Below are 7,896 nucleotides of genomic sequence, written 5' to 3'. Positions count from 1 at the left end.
TTAGACGTCAGGGGGCTTGCGGAAAGATTTGTGTAATAACAGCTAAACATCTAACAGATGAAGGCTCATGAAGCACTGGGTCAGTAAACCTTTCGGCACTTATAAAAGAGCCAAATTTTCTCAAACAGGTCGTTATGGGTGATTAGATATTGACGTACAGATGCGAAGAGGAGACCAAAATGCTAACCTCTTCGAACTATCGGTTCAAAAACGAACCGCGATCGAAGAAAGTCTAAAGAAAGACTAAAGTTCAAAGCCAAAATGCTCTTCCTGGCCTTTTGTCCATCGCTAAAATGAGTGATCACAAGTTCATATCGTCCGGTTCTACGGTCAAAAAGTTTTAAGTAGATTGCCCGAATGTGTTTTACACGAGAGACGAGAATTATGACGCCATACGATCTGGGTTTTTCAATGCGACAATGGACTAACCCCGAAAAGCTTGATGCGCTTGTTGATTCTGCTTCCGCATTTACGGGACTTAGCTTTCTGCGACGTTTCCCTATTACCAGAACCAAAGGAAAGTTTAGAGGGAAAGCGTTTCGACAAGCTTAAACGTTGCATGCGGCAATGATTACTTCGAAGGAGATCATTTGAATTGGGACGATTAAGTATATACTTGTCAATCGGAAACAAACGACTAATCTATTTTTGTTAGTTTAACGTTATTTTTCATTCGGCAGTTTTTCACTATATACCTCGAGGCAAGCAAAACCTTTAATTAAATAAGTAACTAGTTAGGAAAATTCATTAAAATTATATGTGAGTACTGTGGACGTCGCATTAACAACTTTCAAAAGCCATCATAGTGTCTTATATGCGGTACAAAATACAGTAAATCAAACGAGTAAGATAATCGAAGCCGCAAATTTTGCGATTTGATGAAATTGAACCGAGGCAATATTTTCCTAAAGTTATGTGAGCCATTTAGTTGAGGCCCATTAGTTTCTAAAACTTTAACTTAACTATATGTCATCGAAAGGTAAATAAAATGCTCTGAGTGGCTTTTAGGCGCAAACGTAGATGTGTGCCTCGTGAAATATATGTTGCTGGATACATTCGGTATCCTATCATGTTCTTCTTTAAAATTGCAAAGGTAAAGACCAAACCGCTTAAGCCATAGCTATAAATAATAGATGTGAAGCTATAACGTAATCTTGCCAGTTTGTCCTAGTGACCTTAAAAACCCTACTTCTTTAGCTTGTGTAAGTCGATTAGAAGTAGTACGATAAGTCCCGTAAATAACCATTATATGTGTTCCGCATCTTCATATGTTTTCATTTGAGTTTGATATTATATTAGCAGGCAGCATGAGCGTATGGACTACTAAGTCAAAAATATACTGACCAACATTTTGCAGATGACTTTGGGCTGTTTCGTGCGAAAAGGGAGGTGCAAGGGAAAGGACATCGTGCTCTATGGTAAGAATGAAGTCGTGCTCAAAGGTGCTGCCGATGCTGTAAAAGACGCTTTGATAGATAGCTATGAATCCACGTCAAGTGCACAAGCAACACCGATCATTCAAGATTAAACAGAGGGCTTTGAGGACAAAGTTCGTTAGGGATGATTTTTTACAGAAAGTATGGACGAGAACAGAAAAGGCTAGACGAAACTCATGTTGGAGAATTGTCGAGACATTTGCAGGAAACTTTCAGAAGCGTTAGACATCTAAGGCGAGCCATGTGGAACTATCTTGGAATACCATTCGGAAGTGCAAGGGCCTACAGCAGATATGTCGAAGGACCTAAATTTCGAGCAAATGCAAAACCGTCAATAACTGTCTCAAGATAACCATCATGCACCCCGAAAGGAGCCGGATTTGCTTCAAAATGTTATAGGTGACGAGAAGTGCGTGCACGAATATGAAACGAGTACGAAAAGACAAGGGCACAATCGTCTGAACATTGCTTTAAACTAAGCGTAGAAAGCTGGGCTAAAAACCAAGCTTTGTCTAGCCGCCTTTTTCAATTATCTGGGTCTGTGTAATAAATGCATACGTATTCATTTTACTGGTACTAATTACTACCAATAAATTATGAGAAAATTGAGCAGTGCGGTTCGCTGAAGTAAATCTAAGTTCTGGAAGCACAAGCCGTAGGTGAAGACCACGGTGAAGACTACGATGGAGTATGGGCTTACACATTGCTATCCATGGCGTGGCATTTTGTATCATCGTGCCCTGCTTTAACGTTTAAATTCGGTACGTTTAGCCCTGTGCGGCTTGTTAAAGCTAACAAATGTCTAGAAAGAGAAATGTTTAAGCTGGTCGGATAAGTGCAAACAAAAAATGAGGCTCATTTCTAAAACTGAAGCTGAGAATCGCTTTAATGAGTGAGAAAGCCAGCTACATCGAATTCTGTGGGAATTATTTGGGGGCAACTAGCATTTTATTAGACGATGATTTTAATCACGTTCGATAAGGTTATTACATTTAGTAATTAGCTGTTGGCGAAAATGGCAAAACCAAAATCTTCCGCTGAATTTGTGGATCTCTACCCTATAGGAAAATAAGAAATTTACTTACGTTCGGACCGAAGATGCGTGTAGACATAAACCATTGTTAAAAAAGGTACAAGATGAAGAACTTTTGTAGAAACGGGCACATCTGCGAGGTGGGCCAATATAGCTCTAGGATGCATTTTAGTGAACCGCGTTGAGGTATCCTTCGTTATGAAATTTCGAAATCGCTGTACCCTATTAATAAGGCAAACATATTATATGCGTAAACCGTATGCCCTATATGACATGTCATTACATGTGATATTTATATAAAGACAGTATCTCATTTTCAAGTAGACAAAAAGAGCACAAGCAAATATGTGGTACAAAATATGACCGCAAAACGGCATCATAATAGTGAAATGCGCAGGCTTTAAAGAGTGCGATGTGTACACAAGGAGGGGAACAGATCGACCTCCTGTGTTTGTTTGTTAGTTTACTTACATTTTAGTACTGCGGGTTAGTGATTTGTGGTCCAGATGCTCGGTATGAGAAAAATAATTACTTATCCTAAAAAGAAACGTTCCAAACCCGGGAAAAAACAATTGCAGAGATCTTCTCGTTCTCGCTCATCGATTTTGTGGCCTAAAACCTCCACGCATTTACCAGCTTATTTTCCGTTTTGTATAGGAAAGAGGCACTTTTCTACTTGGAAAAAGAGAGTTCAGAATTGACAAAAATCAACTTCATTAGTAGAAGTGAAATCTGTGAATGCACCAATAAATTGTTAAGTTCAACAAGCATTTTAACTAGGTTGACAGTTAATGCACTAAGGTTTAGTACGATTTAATTTTTCTGAAATTGGCAGAACCTTCTGTCCCTGGTTAGCCAAGATGACATACGGTTGCACTTATTAATCATATTCCTTTCTGATTTTACCATTATAAAACAAATCTTTACCCTCTGAAGCAAAAAAAAAAAACTTCTTGTGTCGCATCCTGTCGCACAACGTATATATTCTTGTTAGGAGCACTCGGTATCAAGCCTGACATGCATTAACAACGTTAGCTCTAAAATACAATCCTTACATTTCTAGATTGTTTGTTCAGTCACACAGTTAGTTAATCGTTGTTAAAAAAAAACAATAAATAAAGTATATATAAAAAATTATCGATATCATTGAAGTTGTGACTTATTCATATGTGTACCCAATACGAAATATGGGTACACATAATACTTACCACATAATACTGTTGGTGATGTATATATAAAAATATATTTAAATGAAAACTGTTAGGAAAATACATTAGTGGCAATTCGGTAAAGGGTAGTTATATATATAAGATCATCAAATTGAAAGGTAAGCTATTTTTTCAATTAAATGTGCATATTTGTTACATGGAAATTATAAACTAAAATACCGTCAGGAGAGAGCAACTCTCTTTAGCATTTCCAGTAGTGTTATGTAAATGTTTCACGAAGGTTATTTTACCCCTACATATTAAATTAGCATTTTGATTTATACAATGAGGGTTATGTGACACATAAAACAAGCGTCATGTAACGCACCTACATATCCTTAACGCATAGCGAGTTTATTTCGCGCAACGGTTTTAAGAACTTTGGTATATTTGGTAATAAGATTATTGCTTCTGGAAACCCGCTTTATACATTCGGGGAAGGGTCTAAATTTTTGCTTCTTGTATAAGAATGATATGGGAAGCAGATGAGTTAATGAACATGTCAAACCCAATAGTTTTAACAATGGCTTTTGCACACCCTTAGCTTTGTGTCTCCGGTTGTTACTGGAAAACACGTAAGTACTGAATTTACAAGTGCTGTGTATGTAATAAGATTATTGTTTGACAAGTTGAGGTATATGTTGACCACATTCCAATAGCGCACACACACACACACACACACACTTTAATATATTAAAGTTCTAAGTAGTAGACGCGGCAGGGAACTGTATCTGTAGTCTAGATTGAGCGCTCCGCTTTTTAAATACGAATTACCTTTAGTTAAAAAGCTGCGTTTTCCGTACCGCGTCATTCATTGCACTTTGCACCCTTGAAATCCTCACAACAATAAATTATCGCTATATTTTAAATATTTGATTTCAGGTAGGATATATTCATCCATATCAGGTGAACTTCTTTGAGGTATGTCAGAGGAGACCGTTAGTGGGGGACTTCAGCGATTTCCGACTCTAACGCGAAACGATCTCGCAACTGTAAAGGCCATAATAAAGTTGACGGGTATATACCCAAATCTATCAGTTTCCAAAATAAGGTCCCGAGGTCCAGAGGCAGTGTTTTAATCAAACTGCTTTTGTACATGATTTAACTTTAGGCTATTCGCAACGAACGTAAGTAAAGCGATGAGCAAATTTTCATTGAGCACTACAAAACAGGGCAGTAGCTTGCTTCACAAGCGTTTTTTGTTGTTGTAAATTCTTTTTAAAATATCGTAAAATTCGCTCGTCCAATAGAAACAGTAGCCTGAATAAATCAAATTTAGAGATAGCAATCGGTGTGTCCAGAGATTGCAACTGCTCATACTCATACAACATTCGGGAATCATACTTGCGAGAAAAAACCACAGAATTCGTTTCGTCAGTGCTGGTGTGTAATATAGAACGACGATAACAGATATAGGAACGATTCGTGTCTTTTCAAAGAAAGCCGACGTCTCACAAGAATGAACGAGAAACACCCAAAACAAACTTTGACTGCGTCAAAATCCCAAGTCTGAATATTACCAGGTTGGTTTTGCGGGATAGGATATTGGAAAAAGATTCTTCAGATGCGTTAAGAAATACTTCGATTGGACGAGTCACGGTCCATTTCGAGCGTAAATTCGTTTATAAACAATAGATAGTATTCAAGTACATATCATTTATATGGGCTGTGGTAAATTCGCAAACCATTTTATTCAATTCAGGTGGTGCTTTCTTACGATACGTGAAACAACATGGTCTTATCATCTATGTCAACTGATAGGTAAGAAATTGTCAATAGAATTTAGACCAGACGTCAATATTAGAATGTACCAGGATACAGCTGTGACGCTCGTGATTAACTGAAGCAACCTGTCGTGGCAACAACAGTTGACAAATAGTGCTTTCTTAATAGTAAAATCAGAGGGTTCAGCAATGTTTCAGATATTTCGAGAGAACTTGAAATCACAGATTATGATTATCGGGGCACTAATGTTGCACAACAGATCCACCATATCACCGAGATTTTAGTACGACATAGAAGATCGTCAGTACATTCAGCTGTAGTGACACAGCAGAAAATACAGAAGAGCTTATAGATTCATCGTGACGTAATCGTCCCCTAAGGGCATCCGTTTGAATTACGTTCACTTCTTGTTTAAGCAGAACACGGATCCCCCCCAGTTTCACTTAATCAACATTATCGTCACGGCTATAAACCATAGGGCTATTAATATGAGCTACGTTGAGTATTGCTAACTAACCATGCGGACCTGTTGTGCCGTGTCGCATTATTACTAACCACTAGAAAACACGAAAGCCTTGTTGTATAGTACTCAGGAATCGATAAAAAGCATTTTGCGCATAAGTACAACAATTTAGCAGTCTCCACATATTTGCCATCTGCTGCAAGGGTGTTGAAGAAGCAGCTTCACGGGCTCACCAGTATCAATCGAAAAGGTGGTAAAGCCCAGGTGACACGGAGCACTCGTGTATACGTGCTAGACTAGTGTTACGTCCAAGTAAAATTATTATCGCAAATAAAAAACAACTTATGTTTACTAGCTGAACTACTATGGTACAGTGAATTGCCAAACGTTTTATGGTCAATAATATGGTAATTAAGTTGGCAATAATATGCTGGTAGAACGATACGATTAGAAATGAGAATGGTGTGCGTTTGCTCAACGAGTATCATTTTTTTAGGAAAAAAAAAAAGTTGTACAAACCCCGTGAAGGCTGGTAGCAGTTTTTCTTATCCAACAATCAGGAATCGAAATATTGTAACACACACGTTAGAATCCGGTTACTAACTTCTAGCTAGAGAAAAAAATAGTGACACCGTTTGTACGGCGAACGATCTTGATAATCATAATAGTATTGTTTGACGGATCGCAGATAGAGGAAAGGGAGACATCATTGGATCTGGAATTATAGCGACTCTTCGTAATAGACGTAACGATTGGCGCCCATTGAATCACAACACCGTCGTGAGAGTCAACTGTCTGGACAGGCGCCGACGATTCGATAGTTATGGTAATGAAATCAGTTACGTAAAACAAGTACAACAAAAGCATCCTTTAATTGCGATTATTTCAAATCCGACCTAGTAATGCTATCTTTATCGAAACGAAATTTTCTCCCTAGCAAAAGAAACCGTAAGAAAATAATTCTGTACCTGTATAATTCTGTAGCTCTTCAGTCCAATATGCGTAAATATGACTAACGAAATAATACGTTACCGCGAAATTGCTTGCGTTATTAGGATGCTCATTTGACCTAATGGTTGTATAGAAGCAAAGACAAATACACTTCTCACCGCCGATAATCGGGTATTACCAAAGGGCCACATTCATTATTCGATGAAACTGAGATTTGACTCATAGAGGTAGGGGCCCCCCGCTAGATGGCGAACAGTTTCTACCGTTGACGCTTAATAAGGAACATCGATGTATACCGTTAGCCTGCTGGCAGTTGATTATTATATTGAGGGACATTTGTTGACAGTGAATCGGACATATAATAACAATAATTACCTTGTTTATTAAACTAAACTAGGAAAACTTAAAAGATGCGTCCGATAAAGGTTAAGCCAGATGCAGCAAGTGCGTTTATCTAGAGTATTCTCATAATTTTACTGATCCTTATAAACTTCCTTTAAGACTTCAACAATGGTTCCTTTTATAATTCTACCATATCGAATCGTTTCAGTGTCTGCCCATTAGAGTGAAAATATTAAGTCATTTTTAAAAAGTGGCTCGAGCTAGCTCAATTAAGAATATACCTGAGGCAAGGACAACTAAAAAATATGATTATTTGTGTGTTCATTTCAGGTTCCCTGAGGCAAAAAAGGCCTAGATGTTTCTGTATCTCACATTTTACCCCTACGAAATGAGCAATTTAGCCAGCGATAACAATTTACAAGGCTAATCAACGAGTTTTAGCTAAATTGATTTTTCGTGCACCATCAAGTGAGAATCTTTTTTCTAACAATACATCACGATTTCGTTCTGTTTAGCATTTGTTTTCTTGGTAGCTCAGTGATTCTTTATTCTGTCAAGCGGCTCTGATGCAGCCCGCTGTTCCGCCTTTCTTTTTTCCTATAGCTTACCGTGTAGATAGGTACCTATGCACTACCATCTTCGTCCAAAGACGGTTACGTTTATTACTTGAGCAGATTTACCTCGCTGGCCTTCGACAACGAAATACTGCGTAAATGGCATAAATCAAATTCACTCGTA

At 38.0% G+C, this 7,896-nt stretch overlaps 1 long non-coding RNA gene across 1 annotated transcript; it reads right to left on the bottom strand.

The window, feature by feature from the left end:
• Positions 1 to 1,748: 1,748 nt before the first annotated feature.
• On the bottom strand, positions 1,749 to 6,538 carry LOC147759108 (uncharacterized). Its single transcript, XR_015328376.1, has 3 exons — positions 6,385 to 6,538; positions 2,941 to 3,141; positions 1,749 to 2,691 (listed from the first exon to the last, which is right to left on the bottom strand). It is a non-coding gene; the product is annotated as an uncharacterized LOC147759108 (long non-coding RNA).
• Positions 6,539 to 7,896: the final 1,358 nt, after the last annotated feature.

The sequence above is a fragment of the Varroa destructor genome, unplaced genomic scaffold (genome assembly GCF_002443255.2).
Source record: "Varroa destructor unplaced genomic scaffold, Vdes_3.0 BEIS01000001.1, whole genome shotgun sequence".
Taxonomy (NCBI): Eukaryota; Metazoa; Arthropoda; class Arachnida; order Mesostigmata; family Varroidae; genus Varroa; species Varroa destructor.
The sequence above is the reverse complement of the archived record's forward strand: the minus strand, read 5'-3'. Positions and strand labels throughout refer to the sequence as shown.